This window comes from Coloeus monedula (assembly GCF_965178545.1).
Source record: "Coloeus monedula genome assembly, chromosome: 1".
Taxonomy (NCBI): domain Eukaryota; kingdom Metazoa; phylum Chordata; class Aves; order Passeriformes; family Corvidae; genus Coloeus; species Coloeus monedula.
In genome coordinates, this window is record NC_138781.1 from 47,918,608 (window position 1) to 47,943,517 (window position 24,910).

At 36.9% G+C, this 24,910-nt stretch overlaps 1 protein-coding gene across 2 annotated transcripts in view; it reads left to right on the top strand.

The window, feature by feature from the left end:
• The window catches only part of SEPTIN7 (septin 7), a 63,536-nt gene that overhangs the window by 3,555 nt on the left and 35,071 nt on the right, over positions 1-24,910 (top strand). The gene's annotated exons all lie outside the window — the stretch shown is intronic.

Here is a 24,910-nt window from a genome sequence, read left to right on the forward strand (position 1 = left end):
AAGAAGTGGTTTATAATAGCCATCTGTCACTTTGTTATCTGGCTTTATCTTTTGTAATTTGGCTAGCTTGATAGTGCTTTGTTTTGTCATCAGCACAATGGATATCTTGTGCAGACTTTATGTACATGTAGCATGTAACATAATAATACTGTTGACAGAATTAGAAATCAAGGGCAAATTGGTGAAAGCTCATTGTAGATCTCTTCATTATGAAAGTGAGCTAGAATTTTAAAATTTTTCTTATGGAACTTGATGACAGGTTCCTTTATAGTCTAGCATCCAAGTACATACCATTATTTGGTACAAAACTGTTAAGTCTAAAGTAAAATTTGTTTTTCTGCTATCTACAGATAGGTAAGAGGAAGGAGGAAGGGATGAAACTGTCTTCATAAGTGGTAGATGTAGGGATGTGTTAGAACTGGAGAAAGTCTGTAAAATTACCTTGTAGTATAGTTTAAAGCAATTATATTTAGGAAAGCTGTAGAAGATTGTGACCCTCAAGAAGAAAAATTGGTCCAAAATTAGATTGAAGATGAGATGTTGACTAGTTTTACTATTTTTGTGCTTATTACTGAGACTTCACTTGTTTGCATGGAAATTTGTGCCACTGTCTGGAAGCTTACTAGGAGACATGGCAGTATTTTCCTAAATTAAAAAACCCACTAATTCTCTTCTTTTGATCACCAAGTATAGAAATCAGATACTTGACAGTGAGTGTTTAAACAAAATGATGGCTGATCTTTTGGTATTCTGGGGACATTTGAGAAGGGGTGGGGTAGAGAAATTACTTTGTTTCAAAATTAAGTGCTTGGTAATAGTGTGCCGTGAAAAAATGTGTTTTTAAATATGAAGATGAAATAGTTCTTGTATTACTGATCATTTGTGTTGGTAAACACTGTAATATAATCTGCAAGTAGATTGCTAGAATTGTAATTATTTATTGCTGTATTCATCGTGTGAAATAGTGTGGTGTGACTTGGTGTGTAGTCTTTAGCTGACATAATGATACAATTCTGTAATAGTAAATGGAATTATCTATAGTCTGCTTGGTGAAGTTTAAAAGTTAGAATGTAGTGCTTATCTGTGTATGGTCACTGCTGGAAAAATAAGAATACTGGATGTATTATCTCTTGGAGATTATAAAAAACATTCTCTTGCTCTTTCTACTGCTAAGAGTCATGTGTGCATGGCTACCTTTTGTTGCAGATTGCACAACTACTGATCTGCTGGCTATGCTTTGTTTGGAGGTACTCAGTGTCAGTGTGTTACCCATTTGTTCTGAAAGGAAGAAAGAGAAAAACAATGCTTGTGGTTGCTAAACAGGTATAATGAAGAAAACAAATCATGTTTGGGATCTGTGATCTCTGTGTCCAGCTATTTTCAGGTGTCCATGGGGCTTGATATCGTGGCTAATGCATTTGTATAGAAACTGTTTTCCCGTTGTACAATTAGTCTGGAATTATCAGTTAAACTTAATAGATATGCATAGTGTTACATCTGGCTTTTTTGTCTTTGGAATCTGTAGCATGAGTATTCACCGGAGCAGTGTTTGGGGGGATTTGCCAGTACAGCTGTGCTGTCGTGTGTTTCTACTGCTGTAGAAACAATTCTGTTTTCAGTTTAACAGTGTAAGATTTTTATGATTGAGCAAGTAGTAAGTATAGCATCAAACAGATCTGATGTTTCCAGTAAGAATTTTTGCAGGGAAGTAGATGAGTTTTGCAGAACATTTCCTGTGCCTAAAGTGTGAATGTCCTCCATGAAATGTGTATTTCCCCAGTTACTGTCATTGCCCTGGAGTTGATGGAGCTGCCCCATAGTAGTCTGTGGTGACTTTCTGCTCTTCTTTGTGCCAGTGAAGTTGGAGAGTGGGCATTTAAATGTGGGCATGCATAAGGCTGAGTAGTTGAATTACCTAGAGAATGGTTTCTGGAACAGGTTTTCTCCTCCTTATCTGAGCTAAGTTGGTTGGTGGCATTGCTTTGGACTGATGTGGACAGTGTTCTCTCCTGTAACTTGCTCTTTTGAGTCAGGACTTGGTAGGATTAATGTGAGGGTTGTAATGTTAGTGAGCTCTTTTCTCTAAGTGTAGTTGCTGATTTCCAGGTGTTACATGTTTACATTAAATATAACTAAGGGCTGAAGTGATTATGAACTGCACACATACAGGTATAAAAAGTGGATGTCAAAATACCTTTTTTGTATTAAATGTTTTAAGAATCATTGAAAAGTAAACCTTAATAGAAACTGGTGTTACTCTGTATTATTTAGCCATGATAAACATTTTGACATTTCTATCTCCAACTGTGTTTGTTTTCTCTCAGTTGTATTGGTTCTTTTGTTAGTGTTTATAAACTTTCCTTGAGAAACTGAAGACTGAGATAGCCCTCTGTTTTCCTTATTAATCAGTTTTCGTTGATTTGTCTTTAATCTTCATGAGACAATTTCATGTTAGTTATTCTCAAGTCGTAGTTTCAATCATGCTGCTTTTGCAACAAGTTGATTTTGCAGAATAAAAACTCACATGCACCTCCTCTGAGGATATAACAAAGTGGGCAGAAATATGCATTTAACTGAGCTCCATTCCTGATGTCTTTCAAAGTAAGACATTTAAGCAGTGGTTTAAAGCAACTAAGTCTACATCTGAAGCATTAAAGCTCAGCAGTGGAAAAAATGTCAAGTTTGCCTTGGTAGCCTGCTTCCTTCATACTCTTGTGTAATCTCTTCAAGTAGAAGATAGTTGCTGAAACACTTGAGAACCTTACATAAATATTTAGTCTGTCTGAAATCCGAAGAGTATTCTCTGTATTTCTCTGCTGTATGGTTTGTACTTTTTGGAAGAAAGTACATGTTTAAGTCAGATGCTTTAGAAAAGAAAACTTCCAGAAGTAATACTGTGGTTAGTAACTCTCAATTAAAGAAAGTCTTAATTGTGGAATTGCAGTTCTGTCTGTTTATTAGTATAATTACACTTGCTTAAGTAGTGGGTGTGTGTTTTTGTTTTAGTGTGTATGAGGTGTGGAACAAATAGTTACTTTTCAGTGTATCTTCCTTCTAAGCACTGAGTCAGGAAATCCCTCTTTTGTTTTTCTTGTATTGAAATGACGATGGCAACGTGATTTGAACCAACACCCAAGTAGATACAAAGTAATAATTTTTAAAAATTCTTTTCTCCTATGGACTTTATGTACTTACTAATGTATGTCTGTGGTGACTTTTCCTAGAGATACATATTTCAAAATGTTCAGGCTTCATGAGTTCGCATTAGAAGTTGGACTTGTAGGTTTTATTTTTTTTAAAGTCATCTGATTTCCAAAGTATAGAACACTTACAGTTCAGTGGCTTTCCAGAGGACTTTTCTATGCAGTTCCTAGTTCTTGAGCAACTGTTTGGTAGCTTTGACTTGGAAAGCTGTTTTGAAACATCTGCTATAGTAAATTGTCGGTTTTGTTTTCAAATTGTCGCTTTAGCCTTGTAGATCACCTGTAGATTACAACTTAAAGGAAAATTGCCGTGCAATATTGTTGGAGTGCTTCATTTGTAATTATATGCACGCTCAAGTGTTTTGGTTTAAACATGGTTTTTTGGCATGGATGCAAAGAAAAGAACTGTATTTTGCAAGACTTGAAGTTACATTAAAGAAGCAGCACACCCTGATTTCATTGTTCACCACTATTAACGTTCACTGAAGAAGGCTTGGACTGGTTTAATACTGGTATCTTCTGCTGATGCATCGTGTTCTGATTAGAATTACCCCCTTCACTTGTTCCCTTTCTGGAGTAGTTTATTTATCAAGACAACCAGTGCTACCAAGAGACTCAGCTACTCACAGATACGTATTCTTCACTCTCCCTCAATTTTAATGCCAGGAACAAAATCATTTATTGCAGGATAGGAGGAATAAGTAAATGAAAAGCAGCGTGTGGGTGGGCAGTACAACTGAGTAGGAACTGTTTCAGGATGTTGCTCGTTCTTGTTGATCTGCTGTGATTTGAAATGCTCCTAGTTAAAGTTTCAGTTGTGTCTCTCTACTACCATGGTATCTGAGTAGGTGTTTGTCCTTTGGTGTGACCTGGCAGTTTAGAATCCACGAACTGCCATTGCTGAGTGTACAGTGCCTTGTGCATACAGTCAGGGGAGTACAATCTCGTGTACAGGACTGGAGTAGAGTCCTTTTTTTTTTTTTTTTCAGAGAAGGAGCATGTGATGGAAAAGAACTAGCAAGATTTCTTGCATGTGTCCTGCCTCCTTTTCCCCTGTAAGTTCACTTCTTCAGAATACCTGAATTCCTCTAGTTCTCTCATTCTCTGAAAACTGTCCTGGGTGCCATTGTACGTCTTTGGCTGCAGCTTGTTTTGGGCTACTTTTGTGGTGACTGCCTGTCTGGTACTGCTATGCCTGTGGGCTGGGGCTGGGTTAGACAGCACTCTTCCAGTTCTCGGGGTACTTTTTCTATAAAGAAATGTTGAAGTCTGGGTTCAGCTGTTGTGGTGTAGTAGATACTGCTCCTTTGGAAAACTAGATAAAAAATAAAATTAAGTTGCAGGGATTCTGTTGACAGGATTATGAGGTTTCCATGAAGTATAGATATAGAAAAGAGTGTTTTTAAGGTTACAGAATTCTTCAAAGAAGTAATTTATTGTGTTCCACTGATGATGCCTAAAAAGTATAAAAACTGATGGCTGAGTACTTCAACATGTACCTGATAGGGATGCCAAAGCAAAATAGGTTGAATGTAGGAGAATTGGCAGAGGTAAAACCCAAGGAAATTGGAAACTGGTGGAACTCAGAATGCAGCCAGTGCATGCCTAGAGATGACATGCTCCTCTGGAGCAATATCTGTTTTGGAGTAATGCCTCATCAATAGCCTGTCAGGTTTTTTTTGTGGAAAGTGGTTAATAAAATTTTTTTGAGAGGGCTGAATAGATGAACTCTGAAAATCTTGCATGAAGAAATAAGTGTTTCTTCAAGATGTGGAAGATCAGTGACCTAACAGTGAGTTTACTGGCCTGATTTTCCACTTTCAGATGGGAGTTTGAAGTATATATTCATATGAATAGTTGGCTTCAGTTAGAAAATCTTCTCTCATACTTTTTTGTTGGTTTATGGATGGATTTTTTTCTTTTTTTTTTTCCTCTCCTCTTTCTTTTGTAATGCAGTGAACTACAGTTGGCAACAAACTTGCTGCTCTTACCTCTTTTGTGGAGTTTTCCTGTTCCTTTTTCTAGTGCTGGGGAAAGAAACCTGCACAAAGTCTAAAACCTGATGGAGAAGAGAAACATTTTTACAGTGTATTATTCTTGAAACTTATTGTCAAGGAAATTTGGTTAATCTACCTGTTTGAGCTTATCTAGAAACTGTAGCTTTTCAAATACTTTCACAAGTTGCTTACAGCATAGTGGCTTTTGATCACTCAGTAGGAAAAAAACCCCTGATCTTAATTTTTGTTAAGCTCATTTTAAACATTTTCCTCCCTGCAGTAGCTTAAAGATTCTAATGAACAGAACTAAAGTTGGCATTTAATAGGATTGGTCTTCAATTCTCATTTTTCAATTGTTTGCAATTACAACATTATTTGAGTTGTAGTGCTTACTGGATAACTCCTAAAGAGCCTTTGGATTTTTATTTTCTTATTAAGTGTTTGGATGCAAAGCTTCTTGAGTAGATTATATGAAAGCCAACTACAGTAAGGTACTTCTTATTGGATACTTGCTGTTACATGACTCAAGTTCTGACAACTAACCTTAAGTACTGAGTATTAGTATATTGATTGTCTGTAAATGTAACTGGTCTGTTTCTCATATGCCAGTATTTTGGTCAGATCCTAATTTTTCTATTAAAATTCTTTGTTTACTGGCAGAGGTTCTTGTGGGAAGAGACTTCTACTTCCAAGTGTTCCAAGTGGATGTGAACTCATAATTTGGCAAAAGTCTGCCTGTAATCTAAATGGCTTTTGTTTTTTTAAAAAAGTGATGATTCTGTTGCAAAGATTTTCTTTTTTCTATTCCATATATCATTTTCTTGTCAGTCTCATAACAAATGCTGGGAATTACTTTAGTGGGTCTCTAATAGATGAATTCAGGAAATTTCATTAAAACCATCTAATGAGAGACTGTGCTCTGCATTGTGTAGGTGTCATCTTCACTTTTGAAGCTCTGTGGGTTTTTTCAGTGGCTCCCTACATAATCAATCCTGTCACAGTATTAGCTGCCTTCAGGCCATTTGTGCTGTGTTCCTAACCGCATAAATATTTTTGTTCCAGGTGGTTTTTTTTTCTTCTCCTACCTTACCAGTTTTCTGGTTTATTTCTAAATAAAAATGTGCTTGTTGATTTTACATGTCCAGATACGTCTGCACATGCACACAAACACACATTTACGCTGGTGATACTTAATTTTTTGCAGTAAGCTTGTTCATTATGGTGAGATCAGCATTTGAACCTGGTCCTTGTTCCTGTTTATGACAGGTTTTTAGGTCACAATTTAGTTGAAATGAATGGGTCTGGCATTTTGATACTAGAGTAAGGATAATTAGTAATGTGTGAATGCGAACTCATCTTAGAGAAGGTACCAAACTAATGGATAGGTTTTATTTCTTAAATTATCAGGTGGCTGGCACTTGTTTGGTGCTATTCAACAGATTGTCCTGAGCTGTCATGTGCATGGGTAGGTTGTGAACTAAATGTTGCATGTCTTGTAAGCAGTGACCTGTTAGAAATCACATTAATACTGTTTCCAATTCCTTAGCCCTGGATAATCAGGTGCCACAATACTGCAGCACTGGATTTTGAAGCCATCATTGCTACAAGCCTAGGGCGAGATTCAAAGTAGGAATCAGTTTTTTTATCGATAAATATGCTGTAAGTGTTTAAAACTGCTTCTCTTTTCTTGTTGGCTGAAAATGTTAGTCTTACCTGCTGTGTCAAGAAATGCTGACAACTTTATTAAAGTATAGGTTCATATTGTAACCAAAGTGATATTCTTGGGTGGAGTATTTGTGTCTAAATATCCAGTTATAGTAAAGCCCACGTGACCCATCAAATGTGATTCAATATGATTGTTTTCCCTCTGGCTGATTTTGCAACGGTCAGTTCAGATCTTCCTTGTCAGTCCATTTGAAACACATAATTTTTCTTCCTTTTCTATTATTTTTCTTTATGTACTATGGCTGGCATATGCAACTGTTTCATTTTGGGTTTGGGATATTTTTCTGTTGAGGTTCTGAGCACATTTACCAATAAATTAGAGTTTATACCATACTCTTGTCTTGAATTTCTCTTATTAAAGAGAATGAATATCTTCTAATAATATTTTTTCTCACTTCCTATGGTGCATCTGATGGTATTTTCCAGTCATTACCATAATTAAGGCAGACTATTTAGATTTATCAGTGGTTGGAGGGGAGAAAGACTGCTAAAGCTGACTTTTTCATCAGATTATTTTTTTGTGTTCGAGTTCTTCTCATCCTTTCATCCTGATTTTTCACTGTAGGTAGTTTACCAAGAGCACAAATTTGAGAACTCTGAAGAGTCTTACCTTGGAACGGTACTAAGTTTCTGTCAGTGTTGATTTAAGTTGTGTTAAGTTTGTAATGATGACATTGTGTAGTTCCTTCCCTCTGTTAAACTTGAAGTGAAAGTTTTTTTGGAGGGTCCTGGTTTCCTAATTTCACTATCACTTCTAGCTTTATATCAGTGAAGCTTTGATTTTGGTCATAGACGGAACCTTAAGCTAGAATTGTGCTGATACCTTGTAACTGGAACCACGTGTCTGTCAAAGTTAATACAAAGTGCATCATTCTGGTCCTTCTGGTCATGAAATTTCTCCTGTGAAGTCTAAACAAATGTGTTTAATGCGGCAGAGGCTTCCTCAGAAAGGCAAAAATAGTCTGTGATTCAAGGGAATTAAACTCTGCCTTCTGCAGAGTAAGAAGCAATGCAGTGGAAGGACATGGATAAATGTGGGTTGGATAAAAACATCAAGTGTCAGTTCTGACAACATCTGGCTATGCTGTTTTAGTGCCTGGGATATGTGAAGTGGTGTTGCTTTCTGTGTAAGGTGACAGCTTGCTTTTTTGAAAATAATCTGGAGCATTCCCAGGTGACATCTTAAACTGCAAACAGCAGTGCCTTTTAAAATAGCAGTTTTGCAGTCTGAGGTCATTATATGTTGAATTTTGAATTTATGGGCTAATCCAGAATTGTGGGCCTATATTCTATTGTCAAGATAGTGGAAAAAATAGTAATTCAATGGTCTGAAGTAGAAAGATGATGTTGGATGTCTGTGGAACACTTCTCAGTACAGGATCATGAGCACTGTGTTAAACTGAAGAACTGTGAAACAAAACACTGCTGAAGTATATAATTATCAGATAAGCAGTTGTTGATGCTAAAATCAAGTGGCATGAAGTAACATAGGGCATTCACTGCACACATCCATTGATTGTTCCTATGTCTTCTATCTTTCAAGATACAAATACTATGTGTTGTATTCAAAAGCATGGTAGGGAGGAATTTCAGGAATATTCTGAGTTTGTCTCATGAAAGGTATGAGTGGTTCACCTGTGATATAATAATCTGGTAAAGAGCTAGTTGATATTTCATCTGTAAATGTCTCCTTAAACCCTATGATGTAAATCTGTAAAACATTTACTTTCTGTCCGTTTTAAACTGTGATCCATTAATTTGCCTTCACATCTACATGATTTTTCTGATAACAGGATATTGTTAAAGTTTCTGTCCCATGTTAGAGGGTTTAAAGGGAGAATTTTTGAGAGTAAACTTCTTTGTCTTGAAAGTCAGCAATTCTCTTTTACCATCTGTTCTTCCTTGGTTTGATGTATGAGACAGTTTGTCAGTTTCCAGTTATTTGTTGCCCCACTGTTTTCCTTATTAGCTATTTTCATGTGCCATTGATGAACATTATTTGGTTTGTTTTCTTTTTGTCATCCCAGAAAAGGTTTTTCATGACATTGGCACAGTCTATCAAAGAGCCCTTTGAGCAATTCACATAATACCTTGCTGTAAAAATATTCTCTCTTCACATCGGACTGCACAAAAAAAATGTAACAGAAGGGGCTTTTTAAAGGACCTGAAGACAAGTTTTCTTTGGTCTTGGAAGAAGAGTGATGGTGTTTTGCTTGACAGGTTAGCAACATAAAGTAATATTCAAGTTTAATTGTAATTATTTTTAAGGGGATGTCCCTTCTGAACATTTTGGTCACCAGATTCTAACCTTGTATCTCCAGACTTCTGGCCAAAGACTTGGGGAATGTAGAAACCTTTTGAGATGTTTGCACAGATTTGTGACTAACCATTCTTCTGTGCTCTCAGCAATGGTACTTATGTAAAGAAATAATATAATGTCTTTATATAGGTCCAGTGTATGACACTCCCAGCTCTGAAGAAGGCAGAGGTTACTTTGTTAATATGAAACTTCTGATGGAGAGAGAAGTAGCTTTAAATGAAATCACAACCACCTTGTTTCCATGTACTCTGAAGCCTTTGTGAGGGAACTGATGCAGAGGGTTGGTTTGAGCAGGACAAAAGAAGCTGCTTGTCCCACACCCCACCTATGTTCCATGGCAGCACCATTTGTGGCCTGTTGATTAACTTGTGTGAAACTCCAGCAAAATCAAACCTTGAAGAGCATGATCTTGGTTGCTCTTTTAAAACTCCTCCTATATGTAGATTACTGTATCAATAAAAATAGCATTTTACATTCACTTATTCTGTAAAGTTGTGCTGGAATTTTTCAGTTTTTATTCTGCTGTTATCTTACAGTACGTAAAATTTTTATTTGAATGATTATTTCAAGCATATATATTGTCTCCTATTTCTTCCTGAGTAACTGAAACTAAAAATCTAAGCCAATTACCACTGCAGGGCAATGTCTTTTATCAGTGATTTTGTAAGATCAATACCCACTTCTGCTACAATACAGGTAGGCCTTAATCCAATAATGCATGGTACTTACTAATCCACTTAATAGACTAACACAGTCTAGTGGTTGAAAAACTGAATTCTTAAGAAAAAAAACACTGTGTGCTTCTGAAATACTGTTCTTGCTCTGTGCAATTTGATCCTTTTAGCCACTCTTGTTTAATAATGAAGTCATTCTATGATCAGATACTTTTTAGTGACTGAATGCAGAGAAATGAGTTGAGACCTGGATGATTGGGCCAGATTTTAGCTTTAAATATTCCTCAAATTGAAACAATTTGGCTTGAATTATCACAGCTATTTCAGTCTATACAATAAGTAAAAAGGTGTTATTTTTATGTAGTGCTTGACTGTGGTTTGAAATGAGGACAGTGTCCAAATTTTTATTTGACTGTCAGTTTATCTGCTTTGGTTGACTTATGTCAAATGGCAAGCATTCAGACAGCTGAATAGAATAAAACTGACTCAGTGGAAGTATTTTATGAGCTTTGCAGATACTTGGGACTGTTTGAGGTTCTACTCAAAAACGGCTTTTGCTTTAAGTAACAGTACATGCATTTATTCTACAGCTAATTGCATCACATTTTTAGATACCTGTCTAATTAGAAAGGAGTTGAGACTACCATGCAAGGCAGCAGCTGTGCTATGTAATCAGAAGACAAACTTCTAGGCATTGTGTGTGTGTGTGTATATATGTATTCATTCTTTTTCCCTATTTTGGCTTTCATCTGAAGTTTTCTATTTGGTTTTGTTTTGGGTTTTTTCCCTCTATAAATAACCTTAATTTCTAAGAAGTAATTTGCTTTTGGGGCACAGTGTAGAATGCTCTAATTGTATTTCTAGTGCCTTTTAAATCGTGTTGAGTGGCTGACAAAGACCAGACAAAGATACAGACAGCAGGATAAGTAGGAAATCAGAAGGGGGATCATCATAATGACAGTAGCTGAAATCATGACATGGTACTAATTTGGAGAAAACAACTCTCTGTAAAGATGAAGAGGTCTCCAGTTACATGCCTCCTGCAGTTTGACTCTTTATCTATAGAGCTCTTTTAAAAGGCTTCAGAATAGCCCTCCTGCAAATAAGTGTGAAGCAGCCATTTCTTGCTTAAAGTTTGTGCCTCGATGAAGTCTGTGCCTTTGGTTTTTGTAAAATAAATTTTGAGTTTAATAGTGTGTGGGCCTGGCTGTTAATGGTTTCTTGTTTACTATTTATAACTTTACTAGAACGCATGTTGTTAAAAGGTCAAAATAAAGATTTCTGTCAACTAGCACCATAAACTTTGGGGGAGGTAAGTGATATTTCAAGGAAGCATCACTGTTTGCTTGCATGCCTTTTTACAGAATCATGGAATAGTTCATTTGGATGGAATCTCTCAAAAGTCATCTGGTCCAGCCCCTGTTCAAAGCACTTTGATGTGCTTTTTCTTGAACATCTGCTTTTGTCCTCTCTCAGGAGACTGGGTTAGATAAAATAAGCAAGGTCTCATTTTGGAGTCACATTTGATGATAGTGATCTGGTGTCAGTTGCATTCTTGAACTTGTGGTGAAACATAAGCTCTCCAGTTTGATTATTAAAATTACTTGACAGATGTTTCTGTCAAATCCGTTTACGGACTCAGTAGTCCAAGCCTTTCCAGAGATACCTTTGCAGCATCTCATTCCCACGACAAATCTCTACATAAGATGCTGCAAAGGTATCTTTGCCATTCAGGTTTCTCATTTTACCATTGAGGTTGTTTGTTTTGCCTCAAAAAAGGCTGAACTGCAGAAATGCTTTTATACTGTTTCAACCGGAAGTAGAGCTCAGGAAGATGAAAGATGTTGATAGCTTATAGGACTCTGAAAGCTTTGTGAATCTAACGCTCTTTAGAATCTGTGGTTAAATTTGTGTCCTGACATGCTTTGCAGGTGCTAATCAGGTGAAGTTAGGCCACTCACAGTATCTGGTTAATGAAAATACTTTACTCAAAAGTAGGTTTTTTTAGCCAAAGATGAAATAGAGTTGCCTCAAAATAGATAGAAATGAATAGAAACTAGCATTTGATTTAATGGCATGAAATGACAGTTCATACTTGAATTACACTAATTTCGATATGCAGAATGTGAAGACCTTTTTTTGGTGTTTCTTTTTAATATACTGCTACAGAAAAGATAATGCTATTAATGAGTAAACCTGTTGTTGATTATTTCTCTAGCATCTTAAAACTGACATGTTATTGTGTCTTTTTTGGATTTTTTTTTTGTCACTGAAAAGTAGGGAAACAAAGGCTTCCCTGTTACTAGCAAGATGAACTGCTGGCAGATACAGAGAACTTTTTCTGCTTACTCAAATAAGCCTGTGTTTGTCAATATGTGTATTTACCAGTTTCCTTAAAACTGCCAGCTTAAAAAAAACACCCAACAATTTAAAGCATGTTGAACATGATTAATATTTAAATAAGTAAATTATTACAATGAAATAATAATGATTTAAAGAAAAGCCCAGTAACCATGCTTCACTACTTCACTAAACATGTTGAGTGTTTTACTTTTCTGCGTATTTCTAAGTGGTTTCGTGTAGATATATCACACTAAGGTTAGGATATCCTCGGCTTGCCAAATGCAGAAATAAGCACTCAGGTTAGGGCTCTAGCCTCAGGAAAGATGATTTTTTTCTTACTGCATTCGATGGTTTTGAGGAGACTTTTCATAACTTCTATGTGCTGTTCATATTTGTGCTTTATGAAATGCTCCTTCTTGAGAAAATGCCCATATCTAAACATTAATAAAGCAATGGGGGTTTTTTTTGCTTTGCTTTTTTCATGTTGTTATCTGTAGGTTTTTAGTATGGAGCAGAAAATTGCTTTCTAATTCTCTAGCTGCTGGGAACTACACCTTTGCAGGTAAGTAGAAGAGTCACATCCTAGAGAACTGTCACATCTTAGGCTGCTTGTTTTTGTTTGTGCAAAAAACCAAACCTACTGTTCTAACAAACCTACTATCCATAAACTTCAGATGAAACTTGAGGCTGGTTCTTCTTGGGTAGGAAGAGAGAACCTCTTAGCACTTTTAACTCAACAGAAAGGTAAAATATCAACTTTGACACAGAAATATTGCAGATTGTGGTGTCTTTTAGAGAGGTGGGTGTATATGCCCAATTTAGATTGGCAGTAATTGCTGTATATTTCCCCATAAAGTATCTATCCTGTTAAAATATCTGGATTTTTTCATGTCAGATATTGCTGTCACATATACTGATAGTATTATCTGAGTGACATGGACAACTCAGTTAACGTTACCTATTTATTATGAAGAAACAGAAATGTGCAGTTTCTCTTAATTGTAATAAGCTGCAGCCTCAATTCGCTGATCCCCCTTTTTTGGTTTTTATATAAAGCCTCTTTGTAGAGGAAGTTTTATGGTAGATTCTGTTACATAGAGATGCAAAAATATGTAAACTCAGCTGGGTTTTCTTGATACAATGAGAAGCTTCTAAATGAAGTGTCATTAAAATAATTAAAAATAAACCTAAAAAAAAATTGAGGCATTTTTATTTTCCATCTGAGACTAAGATAACTAGAAAGACTGTTTTTGTTTCTGTAGATGTTCACATGTGACTTCTTGGTTAAATTGTATCTTGAATATATTTATGCTTCTGAGATTGGAAGATCAAAGGCTGTATCTTGCATGCCTTTCTACCTGTTTAGTTCAAGCTGCTGTGTCATAGCAGTACTGCTGAGTGTATTCAGCATTCTTTCATGTCCAGTAAATTGTAGTGATCTTGTTTCTGGTGTTTCTGGCTGCAGCTTTTTTGTTGATGCGCTTGAACCCTTTCCGGAAGGCTTTTTATTACTTACTGTTCAAAAACGTTTTTAGCTCTTTCCACATATTCTGACAAAGTGACTGCATATGTCAAAACATACATATAGCTTCAGAGTTATCTGCTTCTAGCAGCAAGCAAAAGCTGTGGTTCTTTAAGCTATTCTTGGAGAAAGTGAGGACTTGGTATGCTGGGCGTGAAGGTGGGAAAGTACCGAAGGGGAAGGTGAAAACAGGACAAAGGAAACTTCTTGTATTGTTCTTAGTGTTGAGATGTAAATTTTGATTTGCAAAAATAATTAGTAATTGAATTTCCATGGATAAAAAGGTGGAAAAATGTGACTAGGACAGATACACCTGCTGTGTGCTGCCCTCTTGGTTTGAATCCCATGATCCAGATTTAGCACTGGGCGCTGCTGAAGAACTGGAAACCATGTGACTGTCTGGTGATAAGGTGGGCAGCAGCAGAGAGCTGTGGCTCATGGAGAACCTTCTTCCTTGGTTGGATCTGCTGACAAGTGAATTTCTGTTCAGCCTCTTGCAGTATGCCAAAAGCAGTTGTCAGATGGTAGTACCCCATGCCCCACAAGGATTTCGCTTATCTTGAATCTGCTGAATACCGCAGCATTTTTGATCAAACTTTGAGGTGAGACCGTTTTAGAATCACGAACTTGTGAAGTAGAGGTGGTATGTTCCATGTTTCCCTAAAAGATTGGGATAAATGAGTTGCCACTTAACAGTTTGTTACAAAGCAGATTTTTTTTTTAGGGAAGGCTTGTTGTCTGTCTTGCGTCAGGTGTGCCTGGGACATTGTGCATAGGCACTGTTCAGAATCAATGCAATTCCCTATATTCCACTTGAACTTTTTGGAAGTGCTCTGATTATTGTATCATGGGGAATTTTTGAAAGCATGAATTCTTTCTACCTCTGTCATCAGAAGCTTTTTTTGCCACTTCTGTTATGTGTGAGTTCATTGGGTGTTTGCTGTTGAAGCCTTAAATGTGTTTTGGTCCTGCCTTTTCTGTCATCTAGTATCACTAAATACATGCAGTAATACTCAGGGTATCTCTTCTTCTGACTCATATGATTCATGTCTTACAAAGACAGGGACTGTAAAAGGTTGTGTGGAATTGGTTCTTGCACAGATGTAGCGTCCATTTGCTCATGGTCGGAATCATTCTATGGATCTGTTGACCGCTGCTGTTCTGAAGGGTTTTCTTGCTTTTTGCCTTGTAACTCACTGAGAAGTTGGTTCAGTTTACCCCTTTCAAAGGGTGCTTGAATCTGAAGTCTCCATCTCAAACTACAGATGGCTGAAAAGAATGCAAAAGAATCTGTGGAAGCTATTCTGAAGCTCTTTGTCTTCATCAGCTCTTTTAAGACATGTAATCCCAATCACATTTAGTTATAGAGACCTTGAGTATAGGATCTGGGTTTTGTATTTTTTTTAATAAGCAAAACCTAGATATGGAAATTATGGTTCTGGGTTTTGGCTGTTTAAGAGTCTTACAGAGTAGCAAAGAAAATTTTGAATACTTTGTTGGAAACCTTTTTAATATAAAGAATAAGTTTTGCTAAAATGCAGGAAAACCTTCCCTGTTTTATTTGCTTATATAAGTTGTTGTGTAATGCTGTTTTTGAAAGGTTTTTGGGTGTTTTTTGGGATTTATTTTCAGCATGTCTCTATTTGCTCTTGGCCATATTTGAGTTTATGCATAATGACTATGACTTGTACTATGTTGATAATTTATCTACTCAAGCTTGTTGAAACTACTCCAGCTTGCCTTTCAGAACAGGCTTCTTAATATCTCAGTTGTAATCCTGTTAATTAGTAGTCAGCATTGACCATAAATCAAAACTAAGCACTGTTGTGTGTGCTCTGAACAGGATGAATTAAAAAAGGTCTCTGCCTTGTCACAGGCATGTTTTTCTTGGCACTTCTTGTTGGATTATATATGAAATGTAGTAGTTGTCTAATGTTGATCCTTCTCGGTTAAACACACTGAAGTTGTAAAACAGTGTTTCTCCTATGCTCTAGGTCCACTAGTGATTGTGGAAAGAAGTAAATGAAAAAGATAAAGATGACTAAAAAGCTGCAATGTTGTGGGGCTTTTTTATTTTATTTTTCAGTAGTACCAATATATTTACTTTTATATAAGACTTATATGCAAAAATGTGCTCAAATGTGTTTTTTATCAAGTCCATGAGATCTGTTATATAATGACGCATTTCATGTAGGAGTATGTTTGCTATGTACTGTGTCATCCATCATTTTCAGAATTTTAAGATCCAGAGGTACTAAATGCAGTTTCTTTTAAGACATTCATGTACATTTGCCAAAATACTACTTAAAATAGCCTAACCATATTCTGCAGCATATTGCTGCCTGGATCAATGGACCAATGTTAGAATTGTAAATAAAATGTATTCAGTGGGCTATAAAATCTCTGAGGGTAGAAGTGAGGTTGCAAAAATTGCATGATTTTATGTAGACTCTTTCAGGTTTATTTTCTTGAGTGGGATTCATTAATAGAATTGAATAGAACTAATTTCTAGTCCCTCCCTAATAGCAGAGTCAATGGGTTGCTCCCAGTAATTATGCTCCAAGGCACCAAAGCTATTAGGGTTCTCAGCTTTGGCTCTGGCAGGGGGAGCATCTCTTCTATTTTGTGTGAATATTTTGTGGTTTTGTGCAAACCAAGCACCGTGTTTTGGTGGGGTCGGTGGAATGTCTCTTGACTCGCTGGTGGCTGCTTGAAGCTGTCTGAGGGGATGAGGACTAGAGAGTGCTGTTCTGCTGTAGATGAAACAATGCTTCTGCACCTGAAGGGAAAAGGAGTAAACAGAGCAACAGCAAAGCTCTGTGTAAGGAAGCTGGAGTCAAAAGCATTAATATAGATACATATAAAATAGAATATAAGGAAAAAACTGTTTTGGGTGTGTTCCTGTTTGGTTGAACAAAGCTTACTTCCTCACTCCCAATTCTGGGTGTGGGAAGACAGACCCTAAAGTTTTGAGGAAAAGGGAAGAAGGGAGGTTTGTTTCCTTTCTGGACAGAATATAAATTATACCCCTATAATTAGATACTTTATCTAGGAAAAAACTTTGAGATAATTAAGGCCAGCAACAGTGATCATGCAAAACAGCCCCTTGCGACTGGGGAGGTATTCTGCATTCAGGTTTTAAAATTACTCCTTTGACAGCCAAACTCAGGATTATAGATGTTTGTGTTAAGTACTGGAGCTGTTTTGTCCCCATACGTTTTGTCTGGTACCAGAATACTTGTTATTCCTTTTGGATGGAAGTCACAGTGATCAAGGTGTCTGTTCTCAGATCCCTTCTATTCTACCATCTCTCAATGACTCTTGCAGTATTTTAAAAGGTGCTGAAGACTAGAAATGTCAGGTAATTATATAGATGCTGTTGCTGCACATTTTTTGTAGAATTGTGTGACTTTCTCTCCCTGGGAGAGAATATAAATAAGCTTGTTCTATTCTACATTTGGTGTTAGTTGGACAATTTGTTAGCACAAGTGTTACTGGCTAGCAAGTCTCACTTGTGTGCTAGATGGTTGCATTTGCAATTCAGTTTTTGAAGTAGATCTCCCAGTTATGCCCATTTACTGGGCTTTCATTCATATCATGGGACAGTCTGGCAGCATGTGAATTCGATTTCTTTCAGAAAAAATACTAAATCAGAAGATCCTGTCAAAGATTACAGCTAAGAGGGTCCATTTGCTGATGAGCATTCAGTTCATCTGCCTTGAGGCTTTCATCCAGGAAGAGAGAGTCAAGAGGGCTGAAGGAGGAACCTGTGCTGTCTGGTAGGAAGGGATGGCCACTGGTGTCTAGAAAACCAAACTTGGTTTTGTGAGTTGTGGAATAACGTGTGCAATAATACAATTTATAAACCTTTTTATAAGTCTATACTTGCAGTTAAGCCCATAATAACTGCTTACAAATGAGGGCAATTTTTCTGAGCGTAGCTGTTTCCAGTAAAAGTGTAAGTGTGGCCTTAGGTGTAGTAGTAAAGTCTTAGTTCCTGTAGTACAACTTTGTATGCAGATTTTGTAGTGTTTGGCTTTTCTTGTATGTAGGAAGTAGTTCATATTTTCTGTTAGGTGAGGCTGATTTCTTTGAAAGGATAAAAGGAAGCAAGGTGTCTAGTGCAAGCTTTAGAAGTTTGGGGGATTTTTGTGTATGAAAACTCTGAGAAACCATAAAAGCACATGACACATTTAACATACAGGGTGTAAGCTGTAACATAAGCATTTCAAATTAGATTGAATTAGCCAGAGCAGTTCTGACTGCATTTTATTGATAGATTACTTTGTCAAGTGTTGCAAACTTCTCAGTGGTAAAAGCTTCAAACTTATTCATCTTAATTCCATAAATAGCAAGGTGCTTAACATAAACAGGTAACACTTCAAGACTTGCTGTGGGTTTGCTGCATTTGCTTTTCCTAATGAGGAAATTAGCAGATAGTCCTGTTTCCTTTCTGATGGATGGTGGGATTTTAATGATTCCCCCAACCCCAGTTTGTTCCCGTTTGTGCCATCTCAAGACGGTCGAGTAAGCGTGAAGATGGATGCAGGAACACAGGTGTGGTATGTCCTGTAATAGACTTCACGAGCTTGCAAATATTTGTTAAGTAAAGGCCTATTGTCATAATGATCCTTAAGATAAGGAAATTGATTCTGACAGCAAAGAGAAGTCAGTGAAAATCTCTTAAAAATCTAGTTGGTGTTAAAAATGTGACCAATTTTTTTGTGCTACTGTACAAATGCTGTGAAATGAATGTTGCATGGAGCAGATCTGACCCAATTTGAAATAACAAATTTAATGCTAAAAGCGTATCTTGTATCAGAGTCACTATAGCTGAAAATGGCTTTTCTGTTTCTTCCTGTGCTGCAGCCATTACAGTTGTTTATCACATTAGAGATCTTAATGTAGCTCTTTGTGGGCTATTTATACTTAAATAAGAAATTTTAAAAAGACATACTTTGGGACTGAAAGATGGCATCCAGGTCACTTTGTGGTTTCCCCAGTCATGGTAATTATCTCTTTTAATCATTGAAATGTCTTTCAAGTTAAACACTGTGGGCCCCTCCCACCAAGAAAAAATGAAACCAAAAAACCCAACCTGGGAATGTGTATTTTGTTGGAGTACCTTTAGTACACTTGGTACAAGGACTTCAGGAGTGGTAGTTGAAGTACTTTATTTTTCAAGAAATGTTCCCATTTAAATCTTCATTGTTTACTTTTAAATGGCTCCTTTCAGAATCAGAGCTGGGTAAGTTTTTGGAAAAACTTTGACCCAGAAATATGCCAGCTTTGCATCCAGTCCTTTAGGATTGTTTCAAGCAGCAGAAAAGGCACAGCTTGAGGTCATGATGGGGAAAGAGGAAACCCTTAAATCTTAGACAAGACAGGAATACACATCTCATATTCTTTTTGCAGGGGACTAGGGGCCCCCTGGATACTCCTTTTCCAGTAATTGAGCAGTCAACTAACAGAGAAGGATAATTTTTATTTCTTTTTGAATTTACTGATGTGGTTGAAAGAAACAGTACAGCATTGTGATAGAGATTACAGCCCTGCATTTCCGATTGAGGGGGTGGAACGTGTTGTGAATTGTAACTGGTGTACAGGTAGTAAGTTGGGTCCAATTACAAATAATTTCTGTTGTCTTCAGTACCTGAATTACCTCAGGAGAAATGTAGGCCTATAATTCAAATGAAGCATTATCACAGATGAGTGGGGAGGTAAAAATAAATCTTAATGGAAATCTGGGAGGAAAGATAATGTATTGCAGGGGTGATAGCGCCAGCCTTGATCTTTACAGAATAGAAGAATTAAGATCAAACTGTAAAAAGTAGTTAACCTGAAGCACATGATACAAAGAGGAAGTTTGTTGTGGTTCTCCATGGTGAGTTTATTTTTCGAAGAGCAGAGTGCTTATTGATGTACCCTGTAACACAGCTCAGCACAATGTATTTTTGCTGAAGTTCAAATCTTGCCTAAAACCATTTTCCACAGCTTTCCAATTGATTTTTCTGCAGGACTGTTTTCTCTGCAGCATGTAACTGGATGCTGGGGTGACTGTTGCTGCTCTCCCAGTATTATACTCATTTTGGGACTTTGTCCTTGTTTTTTCTCGGACCAGTGTGCGTGATTTAGGTGCCTCACTGTTGAGATGTCTTGTTCAGAAGCAGCATAGGTTTGGGCTGCCTGTGTGTAGCTGCTGTTTTCAGATACAGTTAGCAGTTTATTTTTCAGTTTTATTCAAACTGTCTTGTACCTTTTGAAGACTTACAACTTTCTCTTCTCACAGTTCTCATTCCAGCCCCAGGTTTTCTGTTGATTCTGGTGTTTGACTGCATGCTGGTTTACCTTTGGATGGGTATTGATGTTTGAGGCACCATACAGTGCAGCATAATGACTGAATCTGCTGGCTTCATCCTTTTAATTCCCTGTGCTTTAGGTTGCTTTGTTATGTCTTCATTTTTGTGATCTTGACTTGGCTGTTGTCTTGCCTGTACTTTTGGGAACAGAGTTTTCAGTAACACTTACAGGTATTCAAGTACAAAAAAGCACCCTGTTTTTTTCATCATAGTAAGTTTGAACAATAGCTGATGTTACTGAAATTGTAAAAGTTCCCCTGTTCCCCCCTCTTTTTATAAGGCTGTTATACAAGTCATAGCGTTTGGAAATGGCTAGGAGAAACCCAGACTTGCATCTCCCTTTTCAAAACTATTAGAATCAGTGGAAATTCCTTGTCAGTCAGTGCCTTAGATACAACTCTGCTTTGGAGTTCTGTACGTCATCTGGCTGCTTTTTTTTTTTTTTTTTTCAATATCAAAACCAGTGGATTTTTTTCACATGGCTGTTTTTTCCACCAACGAATGTGATGGTGGCAAACTGTCTTTTTCTAGTCTTCCTTAGATCACTTTAATGTTTGTAGATCTGTAACATGACCAGCATAAAGTTACTACTGGAAAATAACTAGAGCTGCTGTCTCCAAGACTGCTGGGTCCTTTGAGAGGTTTCCCATGAGAACATGGCATGGATGATGAGCATCACAGATGTTAATGGATGAAACACTGTGCAGAAAACCACATTATTTATTATGGTTCTGGGTTCACTATTAGACTTGTTTATATCAAGGTTTGTGTTCTTCTCATTTTCTTCTAGCTTTTCAATAATTGCACATCTTTAAAAACTGTCAAACTTGAATGCATATTTTCATTTAAGTGTTGTGCACTTGTCAGTTGTTTTTCCTAGACCAGGTTATGGTGGCTTTTAGGAAAACGAGACTTGAGTACTTTATGTTGCCAAAAAAACCAAAACCCAAACACACAAAAATTACAAACACACAAAAATTACAAACACACACAAACAAAACCAAACAAAAAAACACCAAAAAAAATCCCAAAACTTAAAAGGTTTGCTTGTTTAATGAAAAACAGAACAAAGTGAGGGGGGAAAAAAAATTGTACAGTGCATTCCATATGTGGCCAGCCTCTTTTTGACTAGTTTTTCTGTAGAGCTTTTTTTTTCCCTGAGTCCCTGATGTTTTTTACAGATGCTGGAGTTCTCTTTTCATGCTGTTTATTAATGTAGTGGACAGCCCTTTAAAGATGCTTGGATGGGAATATTTGGTTGAGGTAGAGGGTGTCAGTGGCATGAGTAAGAGAATGCAAATGATTCTTCATAATTTTTAAGCACTTGAAAAATCATAATATCCTCAGTGGCATTTATAAACTTTAAAGTCCTTCTGGTTTAATTAGAAAAACTGTGATCCAACAATAGCAGCTGTGCCTATAGGCTGAAGTTCAGATTTTAACCTGGCCTAAGTCTATGCTGCTGCTGAAAGAACTAATAGCACTTGGCCTGAATTGGATTAGTGTGCAAATCCAGCTGGAGTGTTTTCTGGAAGCTTCAAGGAAGGTTATTTTTCGGTCTGCTTGCAGCAGGGCGAAGGAAAATCTTGTGTCACCACAAAGGAGGAGTGGCTTGGAGGCTGGGATTTAATTTTTTTTTTTTGCGGTGGCAGTACTGGTTGATATGACAGTTGTGAGGCATTTGTTTCAGAAAGTTGTCAAAATGTGCCTTGGTTGCATTGGACTAATGTTTTGAGTAAAAATTTTGAGCATTATGTAATGTTGTGGTTGTAAAAAGGATCTGTGTTTATGTCTGAGATATTTTTCCCTGAAGAATTTTGACTTCTCTAATTGGAAGAGCAGCTTATCCTATGGATAACTTCCTACTAAAAATACTAAATGAGGCTATGCATAAGTCAGTCTTGTAGGGTGGAACTGAAAAATATTCCTAGATAAATGTTTAAAAACTGTATTTTTTGAATTCTGTATGTATCTGAAATTTTTGAGAGCTCAAGGGAAGAGCACAACCTGTAGCACTGCTCAGCTTAAATCCTGCATCAGATCAGCTAATATTAGTGGATGTACATAACTGTACTTTGGTGACATGCTTTAGAGTTGACACTTCTTTTAAGCATTAGTTGTTGCAGCTGCTGCCCAGTGTGGTGTAGGATGAAGGCAAGTATTTGTTCGTGGTTTTGAAAGTACAACTTAAATGTTTATAAATGACACATTCTTTAGCATAGTGCAATCTTAGCTTTAAATAGTTGTGTGTTTCTGAATCAGGGTGTGTGTTTCCAAATGAAACATTTGTGGAGTGTGGAAATCTTAGTAGTATGAATTTTCAGATGACTCCAAGTTTTTATCAAATGGGGAGCTTTCACATATAAGCTGTCAATAAATAACTACATGTTAATCAGGTCTATTTCACTTGGACTTCCATGCCTCACTGAAGTTTAACTGAATTTTTTTTTTTTTGTCTCATTACTAAAATGACTATTTCAGGAGAAATATGTATCTGAGATATCATTTTGGGCAACAAACTTGAATAGGAATATGATAATTGCTCAAATGAATTTTTAAAGATGGCAGAGGTGTGGGAAGACTTATGCTGTGGGAGAGCAACATTAGACTTCTTCAATTCACATTTTGAAGTTCAGAGGAAATGAAAATCCATAGTACTGCAAAGGTGATATCCTCATGTTGCAATTTAAGGAATGTAGAAATTATTAGACTATTTCATGTCCTTCTAGCCCTATAAAGGCACTTAACTTTGAAGTCCATAGTGAAACCCATCCTTAGTGTAGCATAAATATTGAAATAGAAGATGAGGTGAAACTGTTGTGTTTTGTATTAAAAAGTTGAAGGGATACCATTACACTGTAGTGGAGAAGAAATTGCAAGATTTCTTTATTTTTTAGGTCTTGAAGATGCAGGTAAAAGTGTAGAATATATATATAAAGTTGCTAATTTAGAGGAAACTGACTATTGACAAGTATTTATTTACCACTTTTCTGCTACATCAGTGCCAGGCAGAGCAGAAAACAATAGCTGCAACTCAGCAGGCACTGAGACAGAAAAGAGCATGTCAGATTTTCACTTATTTACAAAGTTAGATTTTTTTTTTTGGCATTGTATTTGACTGAATGGTTTAGGAATTTATATGAAAAAGTATTTTAAGAATTATGTTTTGTGTCTCTCTTGATTAAACTCATTCTTTATCATTCTCACCTTCTGTAAAGGACAAGCCTATGACTTTCCTGATTCAGTGTCCTTGGCTCTGGGCTGTGTCCTCTGTAGCTGGCAGGAATTCCAGAAGGAGTTCTGGTCCACCTCCTGTGACTGTCTTTCAGACTTACCCACTGCAAAACATAGCAAGCACTCTGGACAGGTCTTAGGATACCACCTTATCAGACCTGTCTGTTTTCTTTTCCACTTTGTGAACGGATGTTTCTGTTGTTGGCTACAAAAGCAGCTCAGTTTTCTTCTAAGTCATTATTAGAAAACTGAACAGTGGTGGCAGCAATTTGGAAACAATGGCTTAGCACTTGAGCAAAACAGCTGTTACCATATTAAAAGGGGTGTAGTCTTGACAACACAAGCTTATTCCAACCTTTCTCACCCTTTTTCAGAGCTAAAATACCCACTTTTACAATTCCCGTGGAGGCTGTCTTATGGAAACAGAAGCATGTAACCACCCCCACATAACTGAGGTATCAAATTAGTGTATTTTGCCAGGGTTGCTTAAAAGTGGCAGCGGTGTATCTGGGATAGCACATTGCTGTGATCCTCTTGCTCCTTGGCTGGCTAACACCAGACCGAAGAAGCAGAATTATCCCAACTTGCAAACAACATTGCCCTAATTTCTCATTCCTTATTGCCACAAAAATCATATCACTGGAGTGAATTTGCAGAATTCTGTCTAGCTATGTGTATCTTCCTCTTGCCACTTGTGCCAGTTAAGGGTTTTGTCATAACATAGCTTTGTTTGTGCTGCCTGCTATTAAAAGTGCTTCCAAGGACATTAAAGAGAGAAGGCATCAAGAGGGAAGGTATAAGGTATTGAAAGAAATTTTTACTACCACTAGAAATATTCAAAGTTAAGTCTTCTGACAAATTTTTGTGGATTTGCTTAATAGCAGAGTGTCCCACCTGGGATATTTTGAGAGCACTCAATATACTTCCAGTAGCTTTTATTCTGTTCTAGTGTAAATATTCAGGGGAAGAGCTGATGGAGTGTTCAGTAAGTCAGTCTAAGTGCTCTTTGTACTCTTCTGTAGAGACTCATTAGGTTCCATGTAAATAAAAATAATTTTGGTTTTTGTCCTTTTAAAATTTTCTGTGATACTCATGCCTTAGATGTATCACTTGGGTGGGGTTCTGAGGAAGATGCTGCCTAAAGTGCTCACCTTTCTCTCCTTTTCCTCAAGTTGATGTGTAGAGCTTCTTGTTTTTAAGTTGCATGCGTGCCAGACTGTCTGAGATGTTGACCCTGTATCTGTACCAAGTGTTCTAGTCTTAAAGATTAAGTAAACCTCATCACTCTTTCTTATTTTTTTCATTAGCATTTCGATAGCTGTGTCGGTTTTGTTTCTGTCCAAGTAATGAAAGAGCCTGACTAATCTGCAATCTGTGTTCATTAATATACCTTTCATTCTTTAGTCAGCAAATGTTAGCAGTTACGTACTGCAAATGCTGTACAATTGGTTGTCAGCAGTAAAGATGACAAATTTCATGTTCTTAAAATCTTTCTCTTTTCTTTTTTTAAGTAATTCATATCATCAGGGAATT